At 50.1% G+C, this 13,263-nt stretch overlaps 1 long non-coding RNA gene across 1 annotated transcript in view; it reads right to left on the reverse strand.

Annotated features, from left to right (window-relative positions):
- The window catches only part of LOC105875138 (uncharacterized), a 79,354-nt gene extending 69,544 nt beyond the window's left edge, over positions 1-9,810 (reverse strand). Inside the window, exon 1 of the long non-coding RNA XR_012922804.1 lies at positions 8,974-9,810. This is a non-coding gene — a long non-coding RNA (uncharacterized LOC105875138). The remainder of the gene's footprint in view (positions 1-8,973) is intronic.
- Between the last annotated feature and the right edge of the window lie 3,453 nt (positions 9,811-13,263).

The following is a 13,263-nucleotide window of genomic DNA, read 5'->3' on the forward strand; positions in this document are numbered from 1 at the left end:
TGTGGGGGAAGGGGAACAGACAGGGACCAAATGTGGGGAAGAATTAGTGATATAGGAACCATTGGAACCAACTTGAATGAAAACGAGGCCAAGGTATACTTTATTTCTCAAAAGTATTTGAGGTGTTTTGTATTATAAAACATTTAGTCAATGAGAGGGTTAAACAAGAAATTGTGAATTTACAGAAATGTAGAAGGGGATAGTATATAATTAAAAATCTGTATTTGGGAAGTTTGACATTTAGCTTTGAGCTTCCTGGCAGCTAAGGCAAAAAGGGAAACATGATGGGTTATATAATTTTCATTATCTCATAAAAGGAAGTGAATCTGCAAGTCAGAAAACACAACATTTCTCCTCAGTTATAAAGAAAAATTAATCTAGCAGGAGATTAAATAGCCAATGAAAAGATTCTCCGTTCTAATTTTATTGAGCATGAGAAGCATTATGTGTGTGGCCATTATCCTGGGAACTGCAGAGGAAGGCAAAGAGAGTTGCTATCAAGTGTCCTTCCCAGAGCTGGAAAGGTTCCCAAGGCTTGTCAAGTTCAAATGCCTCTCTCTGCTGGTGCATTACTTCCGCGGCACCCCGGCACGCGGTACGGGGCCTGTTTGCCATGAGACCTCTCGGCGCCCTGCCTCAGCTCTGCCCTGTGTTCCGGGGAACACTGGTCCCTCAGGGTGCGTCTCTCGGCCTCCTCTCTTGACTGGCTTCCGGCTGGGCTGGGCCGGTGGGGGAGGGACAGCGTGAAGAAGGGACACAGGGGGTTTCTCCTCATCCCATTCTGCCTTGGACAGTGGCTCTGGCTACATCCGGTTTCCTCCCTGGCTCCAGTTCTTCTGGACAGACCCTTGTGGATCCAGTTTTGGCCCGGGCCCCTGGCTCACTCTGGTCTGGTAACCCCCCTCCTCTGTCTGTCCCTCCGGCCCAGGGCGCTGGCAGCTTCCAACCTCACTCATCACTGGGTTGACTTAGCGTCCCCTACTTGGCTTCTCAGATCCTCCATCTCTGCAAAGCCAATTCCTGCATCCACATCCCTCTGTTTTCAATACTTTCTGCTTTCTGTTTCCTGGGTACACTCTGCCTGGTCCACCCACTGACCAGTTGTCCGGCCTTAACCCAAACATCCCAGGCAGTGGTACTTTATCTCAAAGGCAGGGCTGCCGGCTGGGGACACTTCAGACGGGGTTTGGTGTGTATGTAGCACCTCAATTGAAGAAGGGACTGGGAAGATCTTTCTGGGCAGGGGAAGACACCTACAAGGGTTTGCCGCTTGTAACGAGTATGGCATAGTCAGAGAACCACAAGGATTTTGTCTATGCAATAGACAGGCTGTGTTTATGCAATAGGCATGTTTTCAGTAATTACTGTGGGCCAGCAGCACTGGGGACCCAGAAAAGGAGTGTGTGTGGCCCTGGCCCTCAAGGAGTACCCTGAAATGATTCTGTCAAACACTCTGGGGCTTTTAGGATCCACCCACAATTTCTCCTAAGTGCCGCTCTGGTTTGAATCACTGAATATACAACAGATTATTTTTGTCTGCTGTAGTTTCTGTTTGCAAAGGCGGTCACTCATCCTAAATCCAGTCCCCTATATGAAAGCAGAGGTTGAAAGGAAGCTGCCCCTATGTCTGGGAGGAGCTTCAGGCTCAGGGCTGCAAAGGTGACTCGTCTGACTCACTAGGAGAAAATTAGGTTGAGGTTTATTTGAATCTATTGGCATTTCTTTGGAAAGTTGCATAAAGGGGCAGAGCCAGGGTTTTTGGGGACATGAAACCGGGGTCAGATTCATGTGTGTGCCGCCTGAGCAGTGGCACAGGGCCCTGTGCCGGGAAGGGACTGAGCTTGGTTTAATGCGCTGCTGTCCCTGTCTTGAAACTCTTCATAGTTTTTGAACAAAGAGCCCCAAGTTTTTGTTTTGCACTTGGCTGTACAAATTACGTAGCTGGACCTGCATGAAACTTACATCATTTGAGGATTCCTCATTATAAAAACAACACGAAACGATAGAAATAAAATTAGGGACCAAGCCTTGGAAGTGGTACCTGGGAGAATAAGGGGCCCTGTAGAAACCTTTTTCATTAACTTCCCAGAAAATCTGCCTCTGGTTGGGGGTGGGGACCAGGCTGACCTCCACACTAACCTGGGGAGTCCTGGGGGTTCAGTGGATGGAGTGCCAAGTGGCCCTATCTTTGCCCCCCTCACCCCCACCTTTGCTTTAACCAGAATAGCTCCACTTTGTTCTGAATTAGCAATTGAGTTTCAGGCTGTTTTTTCTTTCAGGGTCCCATGACTCACATAGTTTGAAAACCACTCGTTAGACAAACCACATCACACCAGGCTTTTTGTTGCAGGGAATTGTCTTATTTCAGAAGGCCCCGGGTGACCTGCTGACCTGGGGTGTCTCCAAAGCCAGGTAATAATAGGCCATACTCTAATCTAAGGAGACTCTGCTGTATTTGCAGAGAGCTTTGAAATGTTCTGGGAAAAAAGCTGATCAGATGTGCAAGGTATTATATTCACGGAGAGAAAAACCCTCCCAACTCTTTACAAAATGGATTAAGCCAGTTTCTAAAGGCTACAGGTTTGTGTGATCTTAATCCCGCTCCTTACTCTGGATCCGCCACCTTCCTCCTTTGTTTCCAGGATGTGCACCTTCCCCGGGCTGGCACCCGACGCCTTCTGGGGCAGCCCCCCCCTCCCGGCTCTCCCCTGGGAAGAGTGGAGGGACGCCTTCGCCCTCGCACCCGCCTCGCCGGGCTTCCTTTCTCTGTGGCTCTGATCCGACGGAGGGACCCGAATGGAATATGGTAATTACGCCATTGTGCATGCAGCGGCTCGGACTGGAGCAGCAGATGGGAAGAGCTGTGGATCACAACCCCACACGATATTTGACAGAATATCAGTCAAATATAGTTCACCCCGATCCATGTTTCTGTCAGTCCCTCTTGGCTAAAGTTTTTAAAATGACAAGAATGACATTAGCTCTTTTCAAAGGGGCAATGAATGCCTAGCTCAGGGCTGCCCCCTCCAATGGGTGCCCAGACAGAGCCCCTCATAGTCAAGAGGCCGGTTTCCCGAGAAGGGACCAGCCCCCTAGACCAGGAGTCACCGTACAAGACCTGTGTTGGCCAACGTGATGGGGACTCGGTCCAATTCATTGCTGGGGAGCGGAAGGGGCTGCCATGGGCTCCAGCTTTCCAGAGGGGTCATGCCCACAAATGGGGTCTCAGGGCTCCGGCAGGAAGAGCTAGCCTGAGGGATGCAAGCTCATGCGCAGAGACAACGTGGAAAGGTCCCCAGCAGCAGGAGGGCGCGGGGCCAGCACTGCCACCACCTGCAGTCTTCATAGTTGCTGCTGAGCATCTTAGGATGTGTTGTTTTCTATTCGTTCTTCCCTGGTTCCTTCTGTCTTGCTACCCCAGATACAAAGACTCACAGAAAACTATAACCTTTGTGACTGGTCAATTCCACCAGCACTTGTGACTTCGAAGGTTGCTTCGTGCCAGGACCTCAGTGGGTGTTATCGTCTCTCTAAAGTTGATTATGAGTCTAGGAGCTCACTTCTACCCACCATCAAATCAACATGTCTGCTGTTGGGAGTTGCATGTGGAAAGTTGGCTTTGTTCCTCCATCTTTAAGTTGGGTAGACCCACCTACAAACCATGGCCGCCAACCGTTAAAGATGACCCCTACCCTTTGCTGTGGCTAGTGAACTCCCATTTACCCTTCAAAACCCATGTCATTGGTCACCTCCTCCTGGAAGCCTTCCTGGACACCCTCAGAAACAATCACTCTCTTCCTCCCCAGGGCACTGCCTGGGCTCTGTATATACTTCTGCTTCTGTGCTTACCCGGTGACATACCAATCATTTTTTTGCTCTTTTGATTTCCCTTTCTGGTTATGATCACTGAATCTTAACAAATGTTTACTGAATTGAATAATTGAATTGCTTATTGAATAAGGTAAAATAGCCATGTGACGTTATCCACAGAAAATATATGATTTCCTGTAACTGCCATAATCTATTTCTCCACCTGTGTTACTAAGTGTGGCCACAGGTCTTGTTTATCAATAATTTCTCATGAGATGCCCTGCATGCTGGAAGTCTTCCTGAGGCCTCCCCACCCTCCAGGGTCTGACCAGGGTCATTTGCCCAAACACCCTCTCCCTCCACATTGATGCCTTCTCTCTGCTTGCCCTGCCTCACACCCATGCTGCACTACTGAGGCCTTCTGCTCCTTGTAGCATGAAGGGTATGAAAAGATCCTTTGGGCGCCACATTTTTTGGATGAATAGCTTTGCCCAACACAGCCAGGGCAACCCTGTCATCAGGGCATCTCCTGTAACTGACAGAGGGTTGGGGCTCTGTGTCTGGGATTGCTCCAGTCATCCTTGCCCAGCCCCTAATGGCTCCAGCTCCAAGGGCTCCTCACGGAAGGTGGAGACTGAAGATCAATAGTACCCCTTTGTCTGGGGCTCACAAATGGCTAATTAATTAATTACACCTGGTCACACAAAGAACTGGTTGGGCAGGTGCTCCCAGAGCTGCTGCCAGTTACAGAACTACAAATAGCTGGCAGGGAAGGGATGGGGAGAGCTGGGTCAAGAAGTCAGGAAGAGCCTGTTGAAAGAGAAGACAAGTCCTCCATTCTCATGTCACGGCTGTGTTTGGCAACGTTTCAATTATTATATCTATTGCTGTGTATAAAACAACCCCAAAGCTTAGTTGTCTAAAACAACTAGTTTATTTTTTCTCATGATTCAGTAATGTGGACTGGGCTCAGCTGGGTGGTTCTTCTACTTTATGAGGTATCTGCTGGACCATCCAAGATGGCTTCTTTTCTCATATGTCTGGTGCCTCAGATGATAGAGATGCTTCTCCAGTAACTAGGCATAGTGTCTGGCACCCAGGAGACTCTGGGGAAATATTCAATGGTAGAATAAATAAATGAGTATACAGGCTGGGCATGGTGGCTCGTGCCTGTAATCCCAGCTTGAAACCAGGAGTTTGAGACCAGCCAGGGCAACACAGCAAGAGCTCATATCTACAAAAAATAAAGAAATCAGCCTGGTGTGGTTGTGGGTGCCTGTAGTTCCAGCTACTTGGGAGGCTGAGGCAGGAGGACTGCTTGAGCCCAGGAATTTGAGGTTGCAATGAACTATGATCACACCACTGCACTTCAGCCTCGGCAATAGAGCAAGACCTCATCTCAAAAAACAAAACAACAATAAAAGCAAATAAAAATAAAAGTAAATGAGCATACATTTGTAAGAAAGAAGAGCTAAGTTATCCCATTTGAAGGTGTGGGCTCCTGGCATAGTGAATGGGGAGTGTTGTGATGGTCAGAAAGATTCTAAAGAGAATTAGGAAAGAATGTCCCCTGAGGGACATCTGGATAAGGTCTGGGGTCTGGTCTTCTTGCTTGGCAGCAAGTTGGGGCTGCCTGCAGAATGCAGCCTCTAGGGTCTGCTCAGAATGCAGGAATACGAGAAGTAAAGTGATCTGGTGGCTCTGGTCATCCCAGGCACCAGAGGGAGACCCTTCTTGCTCTTGCTTCCTGGTGGAAAACAGGAATATGATTCCCATTTCTGCTTGCATTTCTGGCTTTGCTTGTTGGACTTTTGAGGGGATAGAGAGAAGAGAGAACAAAGAAGAGAATGGGAAAGTTAGATGCTAAAGGGAAACTCTGGAATATTAAGGCAAATCCTATGACCTCTGGTCTGCTTGAAGAGCCTAAGGCCTCTTGGGGAAGTCAGGGTGACAGCTCTCTGGAGCACCATGGAAGACAGAGACTACCCCAACTACTGAAGAGGAATTCCACACAACAAAGACCTGCTGAGGGAGGAGAGACCAGCAGCTGGAGGATGCAGTAAAACAGAAGAAATGAAGATAACCTGGAGAAAATAGTGTCTCTTAATGCTGTGGATCCTGGCACCAGCAGGAGCCAACCCTGGAATGGCAGCTCTAAGAAATGACCACAAACGTGATGCCCGGCTAATTTTCCTTTTTTTTTTTTTTTTAATTGTAGAGACATGGTCTCACTCTTGTGCAGGCTGGTCTCAAACTCCTGGTCTCAAGCAATCCTCCCACTTTGGCCTCCCAGAGTACTAGAATGACAGGTATGAGCCACTACACCTGGCTGAAAAGTTTTTGCTACTTTTGATAAACACAAAACTCTAATCCTCCTTAACATTCATTTTATACAAAAACAGGGGTTGTTTTTGTTTTTCAGATTTAAAGTTATAAGGCATAGTCTTTTGCAAACTATACCTCCCAGAGAGCCCAGTGAGATATGCCACCTGGTGAGACTATCTGAGCCAAAGCATATCTAGGGTCTCTTCCAAATTAGACTTTCTAGAACTGCACTGTTCAATATGGTAGCCTGTAGCCAATGTGGCTATTATAATTAAAATTAAACATTCAGTTCCTTAGTTGCACTGGCCAAATTTAAATGCTCAGTTGCCATACAGTATCACACAGTGCATGTTAGTTTTATTGGACATCGTCACAGAATGTTCTATGGGACACTCTCCTGGCTCTCCAGCTTATGCATACATGGTCACTTCCCTATGCCCCAGACCACGCAGTTATCCCTTCTGCAAGATGTGACTTACTGTGGCCCTTTTGGGGGAATTGCTTTTCAAGAGGAGATCCAATAGAACACGAGAGTTCTGATACTGTGATAGGATTCAGGCCTCAGTGCCTGGGGAAAGGACCCTAAAGGAAAAGGCAACAGGATAGAGGATGACTTGCTTGTTTCGGGAGTAAACCCTGCTGCTCGTGAGGCAAGTTCCCATCAGGCCAGGTTCTGCCTCCAGCCCTCTTCTCTTCTCCAGCAAGGCTGGGAGGATCCCCACTTCTGTCCTCCACCCTGGGTGAAACTGGGGCTGGTCTTGAGGGAAATGGCCCTGACTTTCCTCCTCCAGCCCAGCCCGCGGGGTCCTGAACCAAGAGTGCTGTCTCCAGGGAGCTCCCAGGAAAGATGAAGTCACCCCTTATCCTGTGTGTGGGTCTCTGTGCCTCCTGGGGAGAGGGGTGCCAAAGCCCATGTTCATTCTGGAAGCATTTCTATAGAAAGCGTTTCAGGCACTGGCAAAATTCCGGCAGGTTCTCTTTCTTGGTGGGGGAATTCAGGAACCAGAGAACAGGTGCGACAGGTGGATTTGCGGCCACAAGCTCAGCCCTCTCCAGCTGTAGATGCCGGTGGGAAAAGGCACTGTCCCCCAGGATTCAGCCAATGAGCAGGTGGGGTCTGCACATGCTCTGTCCCAGCCTGGCTGTCCTGGCCTGGCTGGTGTGGACTCCCACCAGGCCCAGCCCAAGGCCAAGGTGAGGTGGGCGGGGCTCCAGCCACTTCCTCCTCCAGCTGGGCCCCACAGCTGGGCAGAGGACCCCACAGAGCAGGGGCAGGATGGCTGGCTCTGCCCACCATTCTTCAAACACACCCGCCCAGGGCTTTCATGGAATCTGCCCTTTCTCTCGGGCAGGGAGTAATGAAAACGAGCTTGTCATTTTCCTGAATGGACATATTTTACGGCTGACTCAGAGTCTTCCAGAGCTAGTATTAGTGGGAACTAAGTGAAACTGCGGCGGGAAGAGGAACAGAAGGGTTCCTATTCCCCAAGATGGAACTCCAAAGTACATTCTGAACACAAAACGCTGTTACGCTGTTTAAATGGTTCCCCATGTCTTTAAAAAAATAAAAAATAACAATAAAAACCATACAGTATTGCAGCGTCATTAAAAACAACCAACTCAAAGCAGTATGTTCCCACTTCTCAAAATTTGGTGCTACACAGTACGGCAAAGGGAAAGCAAGAATACCTCCTGACTCCAGGATGTCAAGCTCTAAATTTTCTATGGTTCAATGTGTTTTTCAATTATAAAAGAATAACAAGATTTTTGGAAAACTGGGAAAATTGCATATTGACTTTCCCCATCCCTCATTCTCCTTTACATGACCTTACAGCACCTCACAATGAACCAGGCTTCAAGTTTGGTTCTCAAGCTCAACTCAAGTTTAGAAGTGAAAATGAAGACTTTGCAACTCATTTCTTTGGAAAACCAGGGGTGGGAAAAGACACGAGAAAAGGAAGTGGAGCAGGAGGAAGAGCTGGTGTTTTCAGAGGACAAACCAAACAGCACCAGGGAATGTTACATCGAAGGAACCCTGGGGACCTTTTATTTATCCAGAGTTCCTCGAGTCTTTAATTCATTAATTTTAATTTATAGCAGCAGACCCCTCCCCCTTTTTTTTGCCAGTGACGTCTTAAGAAAAAAGCATAGTATCTAACACAGATAAAAGTGGTATCTGTAGAGCCCTACGCCTTGGCATTCCTCTAACCTTCCTCCTGAACACCCAGGGGCTCCCGGACACACAGTCTGCAAAGCACAGCTCTAATCCAACTCCTAAATGTGCCAACGAGGAAACTGAGGTATAGAGAAGGGAAGTAATTCACTAGAGAAGGGCGGGGAAGGTTTCTCTGAGAGCATGTGGTATGGCCTGGCAGAGACACCTGGAAACTTAGAAGTGAAGTAAGGTGGGGGATTGGGGGTGGTTCTGAAAGAGCTGACCGTGAGATGACCTTGAGGAACATGACTGTGGATTGTGAGGTGGAGACCCCACAGCTTCCCGATGTCCCTGGCCTGCTCCAGTTGGACCAGCTGCTCTACTTCTGGGGTCCTTCTTGAGCTCCAGGCTTATGGGCATAGCTCCATACGTGGATGGTTACTACTTCCATGGTTACTACTACATTTGACTCAGGAACAAAGGGAACTAATGCAAATAGCAGTCACTTTAGAAAGCCTTCCCATCATCAGTTTAGAGCAGGAGTGCAAATTTGTTGCATACGATTCCCCACTTTAATTCCACGCCCATGACAGACATTGCTAATCAATCGTAGCACCTTTTCCTGCTGAGCATAGACACATCCTCAGAATTATTTTCAACATACTGCTCTGGGCAGCCATTACCTTCGAATCAAGAGCTGGCCCTTGAGATGAAATCTCTTTGCTCTTCCTGGTTTGTGGCTGTGCTGATTGTTGTCCTTGGCATCGTGGCCGCACCCTTCTACAGTCTGCACCGCAGAGGAGAAACCCGGAATTGCATTTCCCAGAATCCCCTTCCCTGTACAGCTCCAAGTTAGAGCCCGCAGTGGGAGGCACTGCTGGGAGAACTGGGAGGTGGCGGCAGCTGCAGCTCCACTCATGGGCAAAACTCAAAGCCTTGAGAATTGCATGCTCTGGCACTTCCGGCTGCTGAGGTTGGTGGCTGCAGCAGCTGCAGAGACTGCCGGGGTCTTCGCAGCTTCCGGGTGAGTTCCTGTACATCACCTGCCTCTAGCAGCCGCTGGCCTGACCTTTGTTTCTCCATCCTTTCCAGCAATCATGCAAGCGTCAATTCCCTGTATTAGAGCCCTTCCTACTCGGAATACCTAGAGTGGGTTCTGTGTCCATGACCCACCCCCTGGCGGCTACAGTAACATTAAGAGCTTGAGGGCAGAGAACTGAACTTGGCTGCAAGATGGATATTCCCCAACTTGGTCAGCATGCAAGGCAGATTCTTACCGCCTTTGCTCTTCCTGTTTTCTGTGTTTCTTCTGTGGTCCACCTACACAGAGTGCAGAAAAGAAAGCAATGGGAGGGAGACTTCCAAAGAAGCAGAATAATGGCATCACAGACTTTAGAACCGGAAGGACCTTTGTACAGAAGCAAGTTGGTTCCTTTCGTTTTATTGATGGGAAAAACTGAGGCCCAGATAGGAGAGTTATAGCAGCTCTCATCCTTGCACCCCAGGGTCTCCAATAAGGAGATTCAGCTGAACTTGCGAGGAAGGCACAGCCCCACTGAAATGAACCCCATGGCAGGTGGACTGCTTTGATGTGAGGTGGTAAACACCTGGCGTGAGGCAGGCCTAGGTGAGTGAATTCTCCAGCCTGCCCCAGGCTGGGGGAAGGGGAGGGGCAGGTCTCATGGGAGCACTGGAATATGGAAACCACATTGCCCTGATCCTAACCCTACTATGGAAACCCTATCACTCTTCCATCTGGGAACAGGCTCCTCATCTTCAAGAAATCCTTGTTTCTGTATCTAATTGCTGGAAAACGTCACGAAATTAAAATCCGTTGTGTTGCTTTCTTAATGTAATCATTCTGTTGTCTCCGCTGGCCTTGGGGTTGTGGGCTGCCTCAGATCAGACTCCTCGTGGCAAGCCACTGACTTAGCAGAGAAGGGGTTTACTGGAGGACTGTGGGGGAACGGCGGCATCAGGAAGGCGGGAGAACCACACTTGGAAAGCCTGTGCTGCACGGCGATGCCACCAGGGGTGCCGCACCCCTTCTGCCGTGCCTCTGTGGCCGCCATCGCACCGCCAGGATGGATCGTCACCACCTCTCTGTTTTGAGGTGCCAGCTCCAGATCCACTATCTGTGTCTTCCTCTAGTCCCTGGCAGCTGCAGGGTCCCCTGGTGGGCGCAGATGCTAGGCAGCCACGTGACCAGTTGCACCATGGCACCATCTTGGTGCTGTGGCTTCTGAGGCCCCTCTTCTCTCAGATGTGACTTCTTTTTGCCCCAATGCCTGAAAAGCCCCCATGAATAGAGTTTCTCTGGACTCAGGGCTTTGCCTCCTGTTATCATACAGACTGTACCTTTCCATCACTTTCTCCTCAGTATGAACGGACAAGACGACAATCTGACCATTTTGCAGAAGCCCCCACTGTGGGATGGTGCACTAACATATGCGACCTACCCTTGTGGTCGAATGCCACTGCCCGTTAGCTCTTGGGGCAGCGACCCTTCCTTCCACTGAGGGGGGCCTGGCTGGGGAGAGGGTCACAGCTGTGGATTCCAGGAGTCCCACAGCTTGTCTTTCTTATCCCCCAGGAGAGCCCCGGGCGAAGACAGCCCCACCGAGCAACCACAGAGAGGTGGGTCCAGGGGGCCGTGACTACATGCGTCCTGCTGAACCGTTTTCCGAACCTTTGGCAACTCAGTTTGGCGCCGGCTGAGGTGGCCACACATTCCTATTGTCTCCACCACTACCGACTGCCCGTTTCTGTTTAAGGCACGTTTCCTAGATGCTAAGCGTCCTGCTAAGAATCTAACCCAAATTAGCTCATTTAATCTTCTCCACTTAACGACTAAGACTAAGCAGTTGCTGCCCAAGGCCACACAGTGAGCATGGGGTTGGGATTTGAACTCAGGCAAAACCCATTCTCTTCCCTTTATACTATTAGGTTCTTTCCCCAAAAATATAGCCTCTTCCCTGCTTCCTTAGTACCATACACAAGGAAATATAAAATTATCTCAGGCTCACTTTTCCTCCAGGGATCCGGATGTTCTGAGAATCAGCTAATTCTCAGGCACCTGTGCCTGCCCAACCCCTCAGGGTTCGGGCCCTCTCGGGTAAGCAGGCAGTGGGGCAGCTGCCCGGGGTCTCTCTGTGGGTATGGACACAACCTCACTAAGTACCTATGCAGTGTTAGGGAGGCATGAGGAGGTTTTCATACATCGGCACTATGGAAATAAATGGGACCAACCAATGAAAACAAGCAAAGGCTATTTGATCTGAGCTTGCTATAGTGAATGACTGAGCCACTGTCATCTGCATTTTGGCAGAGACTCCAAGGCAGGCAGAGGAGTGGGACCCCATGGCAGGCACCTGGGTGGGGCTCTGGCCCTGACCACAGGGGGACTGAGGCCTGGGGATTGCCCCTCTCCCCAGCCCCGGCCTGACCTGGTGTTCTGGCCTTGCAGGCTTTGCCCTGGCCCTCTTGGGGTCTGTCCTTGCCCAGGCCAAAGCCTGTCTGGTCTCTAAGACTGCAGCCAAAGAGCGCTGGGCAGAGGGGAAATACAGCCATGGCCGGGATGGAAACTGTGTGCCTAGGCGCAGCAGTGGCTGCATGACTTCAGCATCCTGGTCTTAGTTCCCTCATCTGAAAATGGGGACAGTGAAGGCTCCTGCCTTGGAGGAGGGCCATTTTGAGGATTCATGGGATGATGCAGGTTGAACCCTTGGCCCAGGCCTGGCTTGGACTGGCCCCCTCTGGCCCCAGTCACCCCCAATTGCTCCCTTTCTCCCCTTTTCTGCTGTTGCTTGAAGGTGGTTTCATTTCATGATGATCCTGGGACAGACCAAATCCAGATGGCTCATCTGACTGTACTGCTTCAAAGATGTACCCAAACTCTCCAGGTCCCCACAAAGCACCCGAGTAGGACTTTAGGATTACCTGTGGCTGGGAATTATCTATATATCTCTAGGGACATGGCTGCCCTAGGTCCCCAAGACCCAGGAACTGCTCCTGGGGAGCCATTCTACCTGCAGCCCTCTAGGCCCAGCCCTCCCACTTTGCAGATCAGCAAACTGAGGACCAGAGGAGAAAGCGACTTGCTCAGAGTCACATGGGCTGGGATGGAGCCAGGAGCAGGACCCAGGATTGCTGAGGCCCAGGGCGGGGCTCTCTTCATGTCAGCTGCAGCTCTGCCTTAACTGTGGAGGACGGGCCCCCTCAACGACACCTGGAAACCAGGTAGGCTGAGGAGCACCAGAGGTCATGGCCTTCAGGACCCACCTCAGCAAGGGAGAAATGAAGGGGTGTGTGTTGGTGATCTTTGTGACACCCTTGACCCCCTTGCCATGACCTTCTACCCCTCCCCCTCCAAGGTTCTTGATCACCTTCCACTTCCTCTCGTGCAGGGAACTTTCTCCGAGACTATGCACCTCCCTGGAGGTAGCAACGACTGACAGCAGCTTGGAGCATGGTTTCTACTTTAACTCAGGAGATACAGTCAGGATAGTGGATCCACAGATGGGCCTGAAGCCACAGATGCCCACGCTTTGATGTGCCATCTACCCAGAGTCCACTGCATTGCATTCCGCAGCTGACATTAGACTGCTCTCTTAGGTCAACCAGGGGAGGACACAGATTCAAGTCGTGCTAGCTGATTCCAGTCTCGGCGTCCGGCGAGTTCCTGCGGAGGCCACCCAACTAAGACTTGATGTGCAGCTACAACAGGAAGCTGCAGCAAACTCTCTGTGAGGGCAGAGAAGGGAAACAGAAGTTTTCTTTTCTAATATTGGAAAGGGGAGCACGTGGGGTGCGGATCGAAACTCAGGAAATTGCCGTTCTATTCTTGGCTCTGCAATTAGCATGTTGTGTGCCCTTGGGCAGGTCACTTCCCTCCCAGAGCCTCAGTTTCCTCATTTTGTATAACCAATGGAGGATCTTCAAGGCTCTTCCTTTCAGCTCTAAAGAGCTCATGA

Source organism: Microcebus murinus, chromosome 14 (assembly GCF_040939455.1).
Source record: "Microcebus murinus isolate Inina chromosome 14, M.murinus_Inina_mat1.0, whole genome shotgun sequence".
In the NCBI taxonomy this organism is placed as follows: domain Eukaryota; kingdom Metazoa; phylum Chordata; class Mammalia; order Primates; family Cheirogaleidae; genus Microcebus; species Microcebus murinus.